The sequence below is a fragment of the Eurosta solidaginis genome, chromosome 5 (assembly GCF_040869045.1).
Source record: "Eurosta solidaginis isolate ZX-2024a chromosome 5, ASM4086904v1, whole genome shotgun sequence".
Classification (NCBI taxonomy): Eukaryota; Metazoa; Arthropoda; class Insecta; order Diptera; family Tephritidae; genus Eurosta; species Eurosta solidaginis.
In genome coordinates this window covers 195,470,833-195,490,528 of record NC_090323.1, presented here as the reverse complement: position 1 = coordinate 195,490,528, position 19,696 = coordinate 195,470,833, and positions in this window count along the sequence as shown.

Genomic DNA, 19,696 nt, shown 5'->3' with positions numbered 1-19,696 from the left:
AGAAGATGTGGACGAGAAGCTCGGCCCCTTCCAATTTCGTCGTGCTCTTTTTTAACCTTTTTTTATCTTTTTTTTGCCGACTCCGAACGGGATCTGCAAGGCAGATGAGTTTTTACTGATAGCATAATTCGCCAGCCATTCATGTAAAATGATTTTGAAATCCAAACCAAATCTTTGTCTATGTTTTGCTTTTATACCCTATTCCTTCATTTATCAGAGATACAAACTTATGTCTTGGCCAGTCTATTGTGTTACAATTTCTTGAAAATATTGACATGTGTAAGCGAAACCAACACCTTTTTCACATCTTTTAAGTTTATGTCTCAACTAACTACAATGGGTTACTGTGCGTGAAAATCGAGCTGGTGGTGCAGAACTTACAGATATTAAAAAATTTAAGAAAACTCTCGCGGATGCATTCGATAAAAATAATAAAATAAGTGCGGTATGATGGAATGATAATTTTTCGGTGACTTTTCTTTCCAATCATTTGGAGAAAAGCGCTACTAATAAAGTATATCGATATGATAAAAAGGTGACAAAATACGGCAATATCGATCCCATTTCCCATACATGACTGTAATAGAAACATGTGTGGTGTGGACCTTTTTGACAACGCAATGATCAATTACAGAATTCGTATTCGTGGAAAAAAACGGTATTGGCCACAAATGCACTAGACTCAGCATTGGTGAATGCCAGGAAAATACACTGTGTGTTGAAAAAACTGGAAAACGCTCCTATTATGGGACAGCTATAATTTCGAGTTTTTGTTGCCGAAACTTTGTCTGAAGCTCCTGTAAGGAAGCTTAAACGCAAACAAGCTCACAGCACTGCTCCAAAAAACCTCGCTTGGTTCACCTACCTGTTTTTACAGAAAAGCGTTACGCTGTCGATCTTACACAAATCAAATCAAATATGTATGGAATATATGTGAAATCGGCTACATCCAAAATTTTTTAAGAAATATCACAATTAAAACATATTTTTATGAATTAAGCGGGGACTGACCTCATTGCTTTTAAATGTATGAAAACATTTATTTAAAGCAATTTTTAATTTATAATTTTTATTTAATAATTTGGGAAAAATTTAAACCACGGGACATCAGGACGGACAAGGCGACAGCTGTTTCTATTATACCTTATAAATCACTTCAAAGCTTTTTCTCCCGAGTTGAAGTGTTACAAACGCATTCAGGCAGTCATGCTTTAGTTGTTGTAAACTTTATTCCATGACGTAGCTGAATGCGTTTGTAATAATTCAACCATCATAGGAGTCCGGATTCAAATCCCACTCCCGGGAGAAAAGGCTGTGAAGATATTTACAAGGTTTAATCGAAACAGCTGTCGCCTTGTCCGTCCTGATGTCACGTTGTTTAAATTTTTCCCAAATTATTAAAACATATTTTATTTACTTTCAACATAAACATATTTTATTTACTGATTTTGAATTTTCACACAAACGAAATAAATTTTTTTTAAATAAAATGAACTTAAAATTAAAAATTGTATATCATTAAGGCCTAACGTTGCATGTACGCAACGTGCTCCACCACCCCAACGGGTTAGGACCGCAATTTTTTTTCGGTTTTTTATTCTTAATTGGACCAATTTATATGACCACTGAAAATTTCATTGAAATTGCTCCAGCCCTTCTATGCTCAGGACTTAATGGGTTAATTTAACTAGCGAAAAAACTCCTATGAAATGGCAGAGAAATCTCCCTCTGTCTCACATTCATAATACCTACTTTTCTCCCATAACCGGTTTCCGCTTTTTCGAACATTGTTCAGAATAGGAGGAAAGGGAGAAGTGAAGAAACTCACAAGGAATTTTTATTTAGAATACGAGGAATGGGAGAAGGGAAAAAACTCGCACGGAATTTTCGTTTAGAATTGGGCTGATTATAAAAGTAGTTTACAATGTTTTTGCATCAAGTAACTGCAGAACATTTATGTCCGCTAATTGTAGTTGAATTTTAGAGTTTTTATGTATATTTTTCACAAATATTTAGTGCGTATAATTAATTTAAAAAGATTTTAGAATATGCGCATATTTTTCACCGCTTTCTTTCACTTTTACATAACGTGTATACCAAATGGGGCAGAAATGGCGAAAACCCTCTTATTGAACAATCGGTTGTATGGGAGGTATATGCTATAGTGGTCCGATCAGGTCGATTCCGACAAATGTCAAATCACCCATCAAAATATGCCCGCTTACCAAATTTCATTAAGATATCTAAAAAATTGAGGGACTAGTTTGCGTTTAAACAAACGGATAGACGGACATGGCTAAATCAACTCAGCCCATCCCCTGATCATTTTGGTATACTTATTGGTGGGTCTAACGGAAACATATACATAAAAAATGATTTGGAGCCTTGAAAATGAAAAAAATCGATTTCGACCAAAACAAGTCCCAAAAACCAAAAAAAAATTTTTTTTTTAAACTGTTAATGCCAGCGTTTATCGCGTAATTTTAAGTGGGGTAGGAACTATGAGACAAATTCGTTTTCATCGGCAACACTTTTGCACGTTTCTGAAGAAACCCTTAAAAAAAATGGCGAAGAAATAAATTTTTTCACCAAAACACTCCTCAAAACCCAAAAAATATTTTTTTTTTTTTCAAAAAACTGTTATCGCCAAAGTTTTTAGCGGACGATTTTGAGTAGGACAGGGTATACACGAAAATTTTAAAATCAAATGAAAATTTTTTAAGTAAGTCATAAAAAAAACCTTAAAAATCAAAGAAAAAAAGTCAAAAAACTCAAATTTTGCAGGCTCGAAAATAATTTTTTTGGGTATGCTTAGTGGAACTTTTTTTTCCTGATCCCAAAACCTATCGAAAAATCGATGGCGCGATATGGGTTAACTTTCGTCCATGCAAATCAACCCAGTTTACTGTCTAGACCATTTATTGTTCATCTCGAAAATTGCTCCGATATGGTCGAAAGGGATATAAAGAGATGCGCATCACTGCCAGTTATAAAAATCCAATTGCGAAATTTAACAGGGCAGAAATACACCCGGAGCGCTTGCCAAACACGCCGAGGGCGACCCCGCTTAGAAAAATTTTCTTCTAATTGAAAAACCTTATTTCTAAAATTTTGATGTTGCTTTGCCCGGGGTGTGAACCCAGGGCATACGGTGTGGTAGGAGGAGCACGCTACCATCACACCACGGTGGCCGCGATAAAGGTGCCCGATTTTCCATCCCGATTGGCTGAAAGAATAAGCGAAATCAGTGATCCAAATTCCTTTAGAAGGCTCCAGTGGTTTAAATTCTCCTTTGAAATGATTCTCAGCTTACACTTAAGTCGCATATATCTTCAACACGTATGAGAAGGGTTTGAAAAATAACTTTATTTGCTTAACTATAAAATAGCGTCTGAAATCTTAATTTTGATTTTCACACATCATCATTCAACACCCAAGTATCCCGGTTTGACATTGGCGGCCCTATCTCCAACTAGTCCCTCGGAGTGAATCACATTGGATATGGCCTATCAAAAATTTTTAAATACGGCCTACATGTGCCAGCTCCAGTTACAAATGTGAAAACGTAGACACATTTTTTAACCAGGCTAGGCGTTGTCCTTCCCAAGAACACTCAAAGTGGTTAAGCAAAAGCTTTCTCAAGTCAGTCGACCAAATTACCGAGTGTTCTACTACCCTAACGTAGGGGATAGTCGAACTTGTCTGAAAACTGAAGGTGGTTACTCATAATGAGCTCTTATATTATAAGGCCGGAAACGGAGACTATTGAGGTCAATTTATCGAACACAAACGTCTGCAAATTTTGGTCTAAATTTCTAAACTTTTTTATATAGATGCGCCAAGGATTATACGATTTTCACCCATGAGTTACGTAATGATATCCACTTGACTGCTTATGATTTCGAGGGCGGCATCCTTGATCGAATAGTTACTCCCTAACGTTTTAAGATGTTTTTTTTTGTGTAACTCGCAAGCATAGCGCGACAAAAACATCCGTCAGAATGTCTTCGGAGTTACACCTAGAGCTTCGAGGAAAGTGACGTCGACGAAGGTATGAGTTCGAAGTCGCAGTCCTATGGCTTCTGTGCTGGTATATGGTATAAGGGCCAGGATGCGTGGTAGCGACTGGTGGTCGGGATTGCTACTGTTCGCACGTCGGGAATTGTAGCTCTTAAAAACAGCCGAAGAAATTGAAGGCGCCCTTTGTCACGATCAACAATAAGCCAGCATTAATGCTAATCATTAAAACTGTGCCAGGAGAGTCATGACTATTAGTAGATAATTGATAGCAACCGTAAGTCGCCTTTGTGCGTGACCAGCATGTCGCCATAAATGATTTAAAGAAATCGTGGCGACGTCGGGTATTAGAGTTAACCCAGAACATCTCCTTCGGTGAAACTACGCTAATAAATTGTGACCATTTTAAGTATTCCTCCCTCTCTCCGCAAAGAGCTTCTCCCGAAATTTTTTGTACGATCCACGACATTTTGAGGCAAAAACCCCGGATATATCTGAAATGGCTGAAACGTCGACCTCCTTAAATACATATAAACAACCTTTCTAAATATTATTTTTATTTAATTTTCGCTTTACAAAACTCCCAGATACTCATCCGCAAGTTAATGATATTGTTCCAGATCGTCAAAAATGCCATTGACGTCAGCAGTTTGTTTCCATATTCATTAGTTGTGGACAACGTGATACTCTGAAGTCCAGCCATTCAATTAAGAGTTTTACGCCGATCACTTTGTCGGTGCGCCGGTCACGCCGGCGCCGCCGGTATATAATAGAGTCTACGCCGCAGAAGCGCCTTAGTAGGCTGCTGAGATCTTGTTATGATGTCTCACTGACTTAAGTGGAGTTCCCAGACTGCTCCCCTGGGTACCCATCCGAATGTGAGCGACAAGGGTTTCTGGGGGGTTATACCGCGATAACCATGTCGATTTTTGAAGGGTTCAGCTGACTTTGGAGACTTTATTAGTTGGGAAAAAATTTGTGAGTTTGTGGTGTAAAATAATATTGGCACAAATCCTTTGCTTAAATTAGAGGAGCAAAGTGTGACCTCGCAAGCTGTTGGATTGGGGACGCCAAAAATGTTTTTGAAAGCCTTGGTCAATGAGCGCAAGAAGTGGATAGCGACTATTGCCTTGGGGAATAGGGTTGTTTGGCAGCTGCCAAGAAATATGCTGACACTGTGTGAGGAGTGGGTTCCTGAGATTTCTGCGTCGCTGTGCCACCTATCATGTTTGCTGAACATTTAGAGTAAAAATTCTCCATTCTTGTACCTTCGAAAGTGAAAGTGAGAAGACTAAAGTCGGGTCCACCAGCGAGGAGAGATTAATTTCTATTTTCCAATCCCAACTTATGCAAAAAACATACGATTATTATTTGTGAAGAAATTTAAACTTAACCCTTCAGAAAATTATACTCACCTCACACACTCACTTAGAAAAGCTACTTACCTGCGAAGGAAATTATACTCACCTGTGAAAATTTCACAAACCTTAATTTATTAAAAAACAAAAACAAAAATTATGACCTTAAAAATCCCTGTGAAAAGAGTTGCAAAAGCAAATATGTATATAGATCGATGTGTTCATATCCACAAGAGCGAGCAAAATTTTTAAATAGTGCTGTACAAAATTAAATCCACACAATCGTATTTTTTTTTACCACAAAAAAAATATGAACACCAATGCGATAATGCATGTAAAGTAAATTAAAATAGTAATACAGGTTGTTGAGTCATAAAATGTAATTTATTGCAAAAACCTTTAAATGTTAATTTTATAGGGTGCACTATTCCAAGGAAGATATTTATATTCTGCTGGTATAATTGATTTAGTATTTGAGAGTAAATTGTCCATATTCTTTTTTCCATCACTGTAAGTATTTGCACAATTGAATTGGTATATTAATTTGAGAACGATTATGTGATATGTGTACAATGACTGTATTTTTAAGAAACAAATAGAGAAAAGTACAAAGGGAATAACTAATTAGTTCTATCTGTTTTCAAACTGCTAATTAGTTCTATTGTATTCTCCTCCCACAAAACCATAGGTGGGGGCAGTGCATTAAATTTTGATCAACAACACTGCGCGAAACTAAATGCGTTGACATAATCAAGTTCTTGTATTAAGTGTTAATGGGACGTTAATTTGCTACCGATTTAAACGTAAAATTTAATGAGCTTAAGACGGCATCTATAGGAATATAGAAATTGAGTTTAGTTTGTACGAGCCGGACCCGTGCGCATCTTGCGCAACCAAATTTAAAAGTATCTTATCAAATATCAACAGAAATCATTTGCACTATCAATCAATTAAAACAGCTTGCGCTGCCATCTGGCATACGGGAGCAACTGCCGGTAATGCAGTGCAAATATTCACAATAGTGCCATAGTTCAAATATATTTCTTTGTGTGCTCACAATCGTTTATTTCTAACAAATTATTTTAATAAAATATAGCTAAACAAAAGCACTGCGGCCAATATTCCCCAAAGCTCGCTAATAGCCCGAACCTCCGTCTTTAAAACCAAAACTTTATTTATAGATTTGGATTCCAAATAAGATCGAAAAAAGGACCCGTCCATAAAAACAGCCATTAGATATAATATATACGATAGTTCTTTGTCATCCATATATAAAAACAAACCAAAAATAGAGGCGCTATTTCTGTTTTGTATCTATATGTTCATTCCACTCAAAGCAAGTTTGCACGTTCAATTCACAGCGAACATACACACGAACGGCATTTTCAAACATGTGACTTTTGTGTCAAATTTTTTAAAATTTCACTCTCATAAATTTTTCATAACGCGCATAAAGAAGTATAACTTCCAAACGACTAAGAAGCGCCGAAAAAATGCGGAAATACAAGCCTTATCCAATAGTCTGTGGGGTTTTGAAATAGTGCCTCTAAAAGCGACTCTTTTGCTCGAAAAAATTTTATAAATTCCTCTACAAATTTGTTTGAATTTTTTTTTTTTGCCATCCAATTCAACCATTGATTCACGGATTCATATACATATTTAGAAAACTTGAAATTTAGACCCTACTTCAGAATTCGATTACAATGCAATATAGAGTGCCAAAATAGATGTCCCAGTAAAATGCTACAGAGGCGGATATTCAAACGGAATCGCTGACAGTCGATATGGATTGTGAAATCTGTGGCTAAAAACCATAACAGCCAAAGTCATATTGTATACGTATTAAAATCAATATAAACTTAAATATCAAGTAGTTAACTAATGTCCAAATTTGTTATTAAGTAAGACCTAGTTAACATATAACGAGATAATCTTTATTTACTTACTTAACTTCTAATCGTAAATTATATAACTAGATTTCCCATATAAATTTCCTCTCTCTTTAATCAGTTATTATGAACAAATTTTAGAGATGCGAATTTTTTTTCTTTATTTCAAAGAAAATGTTCAACCTCCAGAGTGTAAACTTTAATTGGAAGCACAAAATATTGTAACGAATTTTGAGAAAATTCCGCTTATTCCAACCCTTCTCTAACGTTCGAAACGCTAAACTGTAGAATAAATGACTCCAATATTCTGTATTTCAAAATGATCTTCATTAGACTACGTTGGGAGTACTTAGTACAATTATATTTGACAATTATACTTGACCTCGCATTTGATAGCGTGTTTAAATCAAACTGAATACTGACTAGTCAGCTTTCACTGCTTTTATACTCTCTTTTGTCTCATCCACCCGTTTCTCCTAAGATCTAGTAACTTCTCGAAATTAATGCTTGGTTACCATCCATACATGTATATTTGTAGTTTATAGTCCCTCGCATAGTCATATGCGTGTGTATATGTGACTACCACTTCGGCTGTTGATTACATCTGCGTGTGAGTTATCTCTTCATTGCCTTGTATGTATGTGGGTAAATGATGATTAATGTGTTTATGTAGCTTGCTTTAATGTTTTTGTTGTTGTGCTTTTACATAGTAACAGCTTAGAGATGGTAATATTCGTCACACTGCCCTCCACCTAAGTCTGATCATCCCGGATTTTCCGGTCTACACGCTGCCAGCCTTTCCAAATGAACCACTTTCATTTTTTCGCTCATAATCATGTATTTCCCTCAGCTCTTCCTCCAAGACACCAGTGGATTTTTTGGCATTTCTCTCACATCGGCATTTATCCTAAACTCCAAATCAGCTGGCAGTCGAAGGTCATTCCCAAAAATTACTTTTGCGGGAGTTTGGCCCGCACTGACGATCGGTAAGCCATCAAGAATAATGGTATGCGTGTATCACACTCTTTAAAGAACTTGTCCACTACTTTCCTTATGGCGCACCTTTCAAACGGTCCTCCTATAAAAACGGCGCACCGGAGTTAGATTGCTTTATCTGGCCATGGCTTCGGGTTTTGGGCCTTTTCGCTCTGCTGCAAATCTCGCAGTTCGCAATCCACTCAGCGACCGACTGACGGCAACCAACCCAATAGAATCTCTGTTTAATGTTCTCGAACGCCTTCGTGATTCCCAGATGACCTCCGCTTTGACCATTATGTAGCTCGTTGGGAACGTCAGGAATCCTTTTTCTGGGAACAAATATCATTTTCCTCTTACCTTGACTATCTTCACTCTCCATACTCGATGCAAGCAACCGGATATCAACCCTAACCTATTCCACTGTGCTCAATATGACTTCGCAATAGGACTCTCTGCTGACATCTCCTATCTATTTGGTATTTCGTTTCGTTCTGTATCTTCTAGCTGACACTTCCTTAGTTGTTCCTTGTCCCATTCATCGGTACACGTTATAGTCTATAATGTCTTCTTTAGCCTCGGCCTTTGAACAGTGCTTGCATTCTAAACTACATGGTCTTCGTGACATGGCATCAGCATTTCCATGGGTACTACCTTTTCGATGCTCAATGGGAAAGACATAACTTTGTAGTCGCTCGATCCACCGTGTCAATTGTCCCTCCCTATTACAGAACTGGAGAAGTCATTTCAACGCTGCGTGATCTGTCCTGACGCGGCATCGCTGCCCGTAGGAGTATTTGTGAAAATGTTTAATGCACTCTACCAATGCCAACAGCTCTCTCCGTGTAACGCAATAGTTCTTCTCTGGTTTTCCAATCGAGCGGCTGTAATATGCAACTACCTTCTCCTGTCCATCGACCAGTTGTGATAAAACGCCTCCTATAGCATATCCACTCTCATCTGTATCTAGAATAAATGTTGCTCCTGGAATCGGATATGCCAACATTGGGGCAGTGCATAAATGCTCCCTCAATGTTTGGAAAACCACTTCTTGCTCCTTCTTCCATTCAAAAGCTTTATTTTTTCTTGTAAGCTCATGGAGGCTATTGGATACGCTGGAAAAGTTTGGCACAAATCGGGGGTAATATGCGCACATCCCAAGGAAACTTCTCAATTCATGCAGGTTCTGTGGTCTTGGCCAATCCTTTACTGCCTCTATCTTTTCATTCGCTGTACAGATACCATCTGTCGTTACCTTGTGACCCAAATAATTTAATTCCTTTTTAAACAGCGAACACTTTTTGGGACTTAGTTTCAGACCAGCGCCAGCTATTCTCTGGAGAACTTCCTCCAAGTTCTTAAGATGTTCATCAAAGTTCTTGCCCAATACGATGATGTCGTCCAGGTACACCAAGCATGTATTCCAATGTAGTCCTTTCAGTACCTGATCCATGAGTCTCTCAAAAGTAGCTGGTGCATTACAAAGTCCAAAAGGCATCACTGTAAATTGCCAAAGACCATCACCGACACTGAAGGCTGTTTTCTCTTTATCTTCCTCTTTCACCTCAACTTGCCAGTAGCCGCTTTTCAAGTCCAGTGTGGAAAACCATTTCGTATCAGATAGCGAGTCCAGAGTATCGTCAATTCTTGGCAATGGGTAGCTATCCTTTTTCGTGATGTCGTTCAACTTGCGCTAGTCCACGCAAAACCTTATTTTCCCATCCTTCTTCTTCAACAACGGTGAGCTCCATGGACCAGCTGCTGGTTCGATGACGCCGCTGTCGCTCATTTCTTGTACGATTTGACTCACAACTTCCCGCTTCCCCAGTGGAACACTACGACGAGCTTGACGTATCGGCCTCGCGTCTCCAGTGTCAATTTTATGTTTCACAACATTGGTGCGGCCTGGTTTGGAACCATCCTGGTCAAATATGTTTGCGTACTTTAGGAGCAGTTGCTTTGCCTCTTGATATAGCCACTCCATCCATGCCGTGATGTCATTTGAAAGATCAGTCTTGCTAGTTGAAACGTGTTCCTGGAGCTGTTCACAGTTAATAACTATTTCAGTCTCTTGGCATCTTCCCAATATAGCTCCTTTTGTCAGTTTGAGTGGTGACTTGAACTCATTGAGTACTTTTACCGGAATACGTCCATCTTGTTTTGTCATAGCCAGGGTTTTTCCTACAAGTATGTTCGGTGTTGATTTGTTTGCTGCCTCGACAACCCACAATTTGTTTGTCCCACAATCTCCATCAACCTTTGCTCAGATGACTGCTTCGGATTTTGGTGGTATTTGCTGACTTTCTTCCACCAGCACTCGTTTACTGCTGTAGCCTCTCTCGTAGCCGAAACTAAGTGGCACATCAATGTTCTTATATCGCATCGCCTTGCTTTACATATCGATCTTGATGCCTTGGTCGATTAAGAAGTTCAATTATGATTTCATCAACAATCTCTGCCGCTATAAAATTGTGTAGTACCGTGGCGTTCCCAATTGCTACTTCACATGCTACTTCTCCAATTACCTGGGTCTCCTCTCTCGTGGCTGTACGTAATCTTGCTCCAAGCAATGGTCTTATCGTCTTGTTTACTAAATCTGATCGAATGATGGAATGGGATGCACCCGTATCTACAGTCAGTATACGTTCCTTTCCATCCACATGTCCTCCGACAGTAACTCCTTCCAATTTGCGAGATTTATGCGAGAGATTATGGGGCATTCAATTGAGGGAGCCAGCTGTCGCCCCTTGCGGCTGACTCGCTTTAGTTTAACGATTGAGTGGACTTGGGGATTTGCTCATCTCCTTCAGCTCTGCATTTACGGCCACCCACATTGTTGGAACTATTAGGACCGGTGCTGCAATGACGTGCAATGTGGCCTGGGTTGCCGCACTTGGAACATTTCATAACTCCAGATTTTTTCTGTTGTGACCCCTTTAGTACTTCCAAAATTGTGTCTACCCAGTCTGGCCTTTCCACTTCCACGCGATGAGCTTTGTACGCTGGCTTACTCAAAAGTGAGGCAGTTTCCTGAGTTAGTGCATGCGATACCGTTTCAGCAAATGTTAGTTTTGGATTGGCATATGTAGCTCGTTTCGTTTCCACATCTCGTATGCCATTTATGAAGCTCTGGATTTTTACCCTCTCGGTGTATTCCACGGGTGCGTCCGCATTTGCAAGATGAGCCAATCTTTCAACATCCGAGGCAAAGTCCTGCAAAATCTCATTCGCTCTGTGGTGACGGTTTTGCAACTCAATTTGGTATATATGTTTTCTATGCGCGCTTCCATAAGGCAGTCGGGTCTAAGTACAGGAGCGCCTCGGGATTTTTCCCGACCAAGGACTGTCATTTCAGTGTAACCCCATTTAATTTGTTGCCTCCCTCCCACAAATTGTCATCCTCCCAGCAGCTCCTTGCAGCGGGACTGCTCCGGGAAGGTACCTAATCCAATCCGGGTCCGTCTCCTGACCCCGGTCCTGAGAAATGGTTTTGCTGCATCTGCCGGAAAAGAATATTTTTAGGACGGTCATACCCCGTTCAGTGTGTCTCGTGTAAGGGATGGTTGCATCGGACAGGTTGTTCTGGGCTTGATCCCAATACCCGACGTCCACGTAACTTTTATAAATCTTTTGTGGCCCTTGCTGTTCACGTCCCCCACTACCTTCCAGCAGGCCCGCAGCTCCGCAAGCCACTAGTACCCGCTGCTGCTCGCGCCCCACGGCGCCAACAACTCAAACAGCTGCTACCACTCATATCTACTATCTCCGTAGTAGAGTCGGTAGCAATGCTGAGCATCAGCCCCTGCCCCTTCTTCTCCCCCCCCCCCCCCCGCCCGTCTTTTCCGGCAGCAATAGTGTAGGTCAGGGACGCAGACTCTTAGTCCCTACCTCCGTTTGCACCATTTGCCAGCACAGAATATATATGTTTGCGACATCTTACCAATGCAGCTCCTGCCTTGGGCGGTGCCACTCTACTAGATGTTCTGGTCTCCGCGATGGCAACCCCCCGATGGGTTTCATTGCGCCATGTTGCAAGGTCGCAAACCCCAATCTACGGGGTACCCCAATGCTTGCCCAAGAACGCCCAGTCCCAGGGCCACAACAGCAGTTGCGTCCTGGCCTTCCTCAATCCAGGCGTAGTCACCCGTCACTTACTCCCAGAGTGGCGACGTCTCCCCCTATGCACTTCAGAATTCTGCAGTTAAACTGTAATGGACTAACTGGGAAGATCACGGAGATAGTCGATTTCATGAAGCGGCACAACATCCACATTGCTGCGATTCAAGAGACTAAACTCACAGCAAGATCTGCACTGCAAACCTGTTCTGGGAATAATGTCCACAGAAAAGATCGCATGAGCGGAAATGGAAGCGGTCTCGCGTTTATCATACACCACTCTGTGCGATATCATATATTTGATCCTGGCATCGACCGCAGGGACAATGTCTTAGAACGTCAAGGCCTATCTGTCCAGTCAGGCGATGCAAACCTAGAAATCATCAACATCTACATCCCTCCTGCCACCTGTTGCCCCAGTGGATACCGACCTAATATTAGCGCCTTACTCACTGGCAACAATCGCATTATTTTAGGCGACTTCAATGCCTATCACGATCTATGGCATTCAAACATGCGGGCGCACAGGGTGAGATGTTGGCGGATCAAATAGAAGAAACGACGTTCTACACAGTAAACGGAGACGCCCCCACACGTATGGTAGGAAGCTGTCAGAGTTCGCCGGATATCTCAATCGTGAGCGCAGAACTCGTAAACTGCGTCAACTGGCAGCCGATGGTAACATTGGCATCCGACCACCTGCCTATACTTATTTCGTTCAAGCGTACCGCCGACTTCATCGTCACAGAAAAACGCACTTTCATAAACTTTAAAAAAGGAAAGTGACACGAATACAAATCTTTTACAGACAACCTCTTTGCTGCCCTCCCTATCCCGACTGATGCCCGCCAAGGGGAGCGTGCTTTCCGCAAGGTCATTGAATCCGCCTCGGCACGTTTCATTCCCGCCGGGAGAATTCCCGAAACTCCCGGCGGAGGCCGCAAATTTAGCGAGAGAACGTGACCTTATAAGACAGCTCGATCCAGGCGACCCCCAAATAAGGGATATAAACCAACGCATCAGATTGCTTGTGGATGAACACAAGCGGGCGAAATGGAAGGAGCACCTAAGAGGTTGTAACCTCTCTGCCGGTGTGGGTAAACTTTGGTCCACCGTAAAGTCCCTATCAAATCCGTCTAAGCACAATGACAACGTTTCCATCGCCTTTGGCGATAAAGCGCTGTCGGATTCGAAAAAATGCGCGAGCGCTTTCTGCCGTCAATATGTAATGCATTCTACGGTCGACAAAGATAGACGGAGGTCCAGCAGACACGTACATAAATATAAATTCAGCGCGTTACCAATTACCATCACCGCCAGAGAGGTTGAAGATGCCATTGGTCACGCTAAACCATCCAAAGCAGTGGGCCCAAACGGCATAGCCATGCCGATGCTTAAAAGCCTAGGGAAAGAGGGTTTCAAATACTTAGCACATGTGCAGGAAAGAAAGCGGTGAAATATATGCGCATATTCTAAAATATTTTTAAATTAGTTATACGCACTAAATATAATATATATTCATAAAAACTCTAAAATTTAACTACAATTAGCGGACATAAATGTTCTGCAGTTATTTGATGCAAAAACATTGTAAACTACTTTTATAAAAAAATTTGTATATGTGGAAAGAAGAATTGAGAAAAAATGTGACAAATGCAAAAGTAATATACGAGGAGAAGCGACAAAAATTCGGTGGGAAGGGGTGTGTGGTAAATATTACCACTTAACAACAAAATGCTCAGGCTTGGATCAATACAGCGTCACCTAACTTGAAGAATGTGAGATGCTTAGGTTTATGTGTGCTGACTGTATGCAGTATGTACATAACGTTGATTACATCCTTAAAGATATGCAAATGGTGGTAAAGCAGAATGGACAACAATGAGTTTGATAATTCACTAAAGAAAAATGAGCGAGAGATTAAACAAGTATTTAAAGCAGTGGAAGTTGCATTTAGTGAAAGAATCAAAGCAATGCAAAAAGCTCAAGAGTCTTGCGAAAGAAGTGGGAAAGGGTTCAAGTGAAGCAGTGATCAAGTATGCGAAGAGTTAAAAAGCAATAAAAATGACAATAAGAAAATGATTGAAACCAAGGCGAATCCAAGGCGAATTCATTACAGGTGGTGTTATCCCATCAGCTGATTGCTTCTTCTTGATAATTTTCCATACAACGCCTTGTACTGCAACATGTCAGTTAAACGAAATCAATGAAAATTTTCTTTTGACTTGACATTCTTCTGTACGGCGAATTGGTTGAATTCGCTTTGCCGCCACCTAGTATGGATTCGCCTTGGGCGAATCTATACCAGGTGGTGGCAAAGCGAATTCAACTAATTCGCTGTGCGGAAGAATGTCAAGTCAAAAGAAAATTTTCATTGATTTCGATTAACTGACATGTTGTATGGCGTTGTATGGAAAATTATCAAGAAGAAGCAATCAACTGATGGGATAACACCACCTGTAATGAATTCGCCTAGGATTGAAACAATTAGTAATGAAAATAAAAAATATGCACAGAAATAAAGAGAAACAGCAATGTTGAAGCAAAGGCATCGTATGCAGCTGTAACAAAAGCGTTGCCAGAGGTCTGAAAAGCTGTTCCCTTAATAGTTACCTAAGCCAAATGCAAAGCAAGGTGCTGAAAAAACCAAAACAGATCTAAACTTGAAAGTCGATCCAAAGGAGCTACAAATTACAAATATAGTAGCAAGACAAAGTGGCGTAGTGATTGTAGAAAGTGCAAATGACCATGATCGTGAGAAAAAAAAAAATATATTGAGAACAGCCTCGGAAATAATTACAATGTGAAGATTCCTTTGAAAGTGAAACCAACCGTTATTGTAACTGGTATCAATTTCCAAGTATGATAATGGTGAGCTTACCCAGAGAACTAAACGTCAAAATAATTGTCTATCCGAAACAGATATAAAAATTGTCAAGCAGTATGAAGTTAAAAAAAATTAGAAAATTGACTATAATGCCGTACTTGAAGTGGAGGTTAAAGCTTTTATGAATATACTAGCCGGAGAAAGGCTCAATGTAGGCTGGGAGCGGTGCAGAGTATATGATGCAGTGCAAGTATTATGTTGTTTCAAATGCAAAGGCTTCAATCACAAAGCCAGTGACTGCAAAGAAAAAGAAGTATGCACAAAATGCTTGGGTGAGCATAAATATGTGGTATGCAATAAAGAAGCAATAAATAAATGCATCAACTGCATCAGGGCAAATAAAGAATTAAATTTGGGACTAGATGAAAATCACGATTCCATGGACAGAATGTGTCCTGTGTATCAACAAAAGCTCATGTCAAGGAAGAGGAAGATTAGCTATTAGCAACCAATGAGGGAATTTGTAACCACAAAACACAAGTCAAAAACTAATACAAATCTGCGTAACAAAGTGCTCAACTTGGACTGTATATATCTTAATATTAATAGTATTACAGCAAATAAGCTGGAGCTGGAACATCTTATTGAAAAAAAAAAAAAAAACCAGCATTGTTTTATGCGCGCAAACATGTACGACAGATATAATCATGAATTCTGAGCTATGCATTTCCACATATAAATTCATCCGCTGCGATTCCCACAGTAGACATACAGGTGGTGTTCTAATGTATGTACATGAAAATTTACAATATAGCATAGTGTTTAAAGCTATTGACAGGAGTGTGTGGTGCATTATTGTAAAACTTAAAAAATGTGGGTTAAAATGGCAAATTGGTGTATTCTATCACTCACCAAATAGCAGTGCTGCTGACTTCATGACATACTTAAACAATGTCATCAATGAACACCTCAGGGAATCTGACAACATTATAATAGTTGGAGATTTAATATTAATATGAATATATCATCAACATACTCAAACCCGCTTATAAGTTTATTTGCACAAATGGCTATGGTACAAAGGAACAATTTCAACACAAGAATAACTGAGCACTCTTCTACGAAAATAGACTTATTGTTCAGCAATAATGAGCCAAGTTAAAACTGAACATGTAAGTGAATATAGAATTTCCGATCATAAAACAATTAATTTCAAAGTACCAACAGCTAAATATTGCAAAATGAGAAAAGTTGCTACTGTCACCAACTGGGAGTGCTATAGTGCAGAAAATCTTTTAAATCTGCTGCGAACATGCGACTTTAGCTCTGTGTCTCATGTAGGAGTAGAAAGTAGAACTGAGATCCTGAACAATATTTTAACTGGAGCTATGCAAGCACTGACGTATGAGAAGAGGATCCAAATACAACTGAGGAATAAGCGGTATGACCGTGAGCTACGGGAACTGCACAAAAGAAAACTTGAATCCCATAATACTGCTAGAAATACTGGCAACTGGGAAGACTATAATGGCGTTAAAAAAATAGATAAAAAAACTGTTATGTATAAAAAGAAGAAATACATGGAAGATAAAGTGCTCGATAGTGAAGGAGACATGAAGCGGATGTGGAAGTATTTAAAAGATCTTGCTGAGCTCACCGATGAGAAAAAGGTCGTTAGCAAAATAATAATTAACGGTGAATGCTTTAAGAAGGAATACGATATAGCCAATGCACTAAATACATTTTTTGTACAGAGCATAGCTGAAATTAATGATAGCATTGAAATAATTCCTAATTCGGCAGAAACAAGTGTAAACAATGCAATTGAAACTTTTCAATTCACCGACGTATAGTCAGATGATATACTGAACATTACTAAATCTTTTAGAAACAAATATGGTGGAAAAAAGCTTTTGTCGGAGGGGGTATTTAAAGATGCCATGATATATATTGCTCACTTCTACAAAGATATAATAAACGAATCAATAAACAGTAGCATTGTTCCAAATTGCTGGAAAGTATCAACTATAGTACCTGTGGAAAAAGTCAAAAATACAGTAAGGCCTAAAGAACTGCGCCCAATTAATACGCTACCCGCAGATGAAAAAAATATGGAAACGGTGGTTAAAAATCAATTAGTGGCATATCTAGATAATTACCAAATTTTTATACCTGAACAATCTGGGTTTAGGAAGAGCCTTTCTTGTAAAACAGCATTGAATATGATTATTGCGGAATGGAAAGAGGATATAACTGACAAGAAAGTTGTGATCTCAGTCTTTTTAGACTTAAAACGTGCTTTTGAAACTGTGGATAGAGAGGAACTGCTGAATGCTATGTTTAATAATGGGATAAGAGGGAAAGATTTGGAATGGTTCAGAAACTATTTGAGTAATAGAAAACAGAAGACGATAATTGAAAGTGCAGTTTCACCGGTTGCTGATGTATATACCACAAGGTTCAGTATTAGCACCGCTATTGTTTACAATATATATTAATGATATTAAAGAATGCTTGAAATATTGCAATATTCGACTATTTGCGGATGATGCATTGATAACCATCAGTGAAAGAAATGCGGGCTTTGCGGTATCGAAAATGCAAGAAGACTTCGACTCCCTTTACAAATGGCTATTCCATAGAAAATTTAAAGTGAATGTGGATAAAACCAAATATATGATATTTTTCAAAAATCAAAGCATTATGGGTACCAATAACCTAAACAATATTACCCTGAAAATAAGAAACGTTGAAATTCAGCAAGTAGACAAGATCAAGTACCTAGGAGTATTGATCGACAAAAAACTTAGATTTGGAGGACACATAAGTAATTTAGAAAACAAAATTGCAAAAAAAAATTGGTTTTATGTACAGAACTTTCAATTATATTAGTCAACGACACAAAATATTAGTGTATCGCTCAATTATTGAACCGCACTTTATTTATTGTCCAGCAATCCTGCTATTACCAAATGACACACAAATAAAAAACTGCAGATACAACAAAACAAGGCAATGCGATTAATTTTAAAATGTTCGCATAGAACACCAAAAACTACAATGCTAAATATATTAAACTGGCTCAGTGTGAAACAGTCGATATATTATTTTACATTGAAATTTATACAACATATGACATTAGGAATAACACCGAATTATTTCAACGGGAGAATACATTTTAATCATGAAATACATAACTATGGAACTAGAAGCAGCGGAAATATAAGACTGCCTAGAGTAAGAACGGAGTTCGCGAAGAAGACTTTGGAATATATAGGTTATAAAATGTACAATGAAATACCAAATGCCATAAAAGACTGTGAAAAAATTAATAAGTTTGAAGCAAAATTATTTTTATACTGTAAGTCGTTAAGCATGTAATGTAAAAAATTTATTTATATATATTGTCACGGATATTAACATCACTAAGTTATACCATCACTAAGGCGATGCCAAGGCCACGATAAGCAGTATTTACGTCAATAATCAAATCATGTATACACATATATAAGGCAGCCGAAAGATGTCACACACAGATGCATTTACTTATACACCTATGTATGCGCGAGAGACTGTAAACTACAAACATTCACATCAATAATTCAATCATTATGTATCTACATAAACGAATAAATAATTGCGTCTACACATATGTACGTATACGAGCAGCGGAGCGGCAATGCACAAACACGTGCATATATCTTATCTGAGTTGTCACAAGAGAGAGCAATAATTTGTGCACGTAGTTGTGGCTGGCAATTTTGTAGCCGAAACTAACTAGTAACTTCTGGAAATCGAAGAGCCTAGAAGTATGCAGCGTAAACTATAAAAGCGGGGCAGGCGAGTAAGAAGTAATTCAGTTTGATTTGAATTGTCAAGCAGTTTGATTAAGACGATATCTAGCGAGCATAGCAGTGTTATTTTGAATAGTAGGGTTTCATTGAGCTATCAATCAGTGTGGTTATTAAGCAAGCTATTCGTTGCACAGTTTGTTATTTTGAAAGTACTTTAATAAAGGCCATTTTGCATTATTACAAATTGGAGTTATTTATTCAACAGTTTAGTGATTCGAACTTAGCAGAGGATTGCAAATAAGAGGATTTGCAGCAAATTCGTTACAATTGGTGTCAGAACAGGAATTGTTGAATAAATTCCGAAGATTGGGAATACAACTTGGACATGGCAAAGTTCAGTGAATTGAAGATCCAGCAACTGAAAAAGGAGTTGGAGAACCGTGGATTAAATACAACCGGCAATAAGATCGAACTTCAAGCACTGCTACGAGAGGTAATGGAGTGGCAAGGAATTGATGTGGACGAGTTTGTCTTTTATCCTGATGGGGACGAAACAACAACGAAAATTGAAGAGAAAAACGAAACATCGCAGACGGTTACCAGCACAGACTTGAACATGATATTGGCTGCAATATCTGCACAAACATCGACAGTAGCAAAAATGTCGTCGCAATTGGCATCCCAACTGGAAGCGCAAGAGGCACGTATAACAGAAATGTC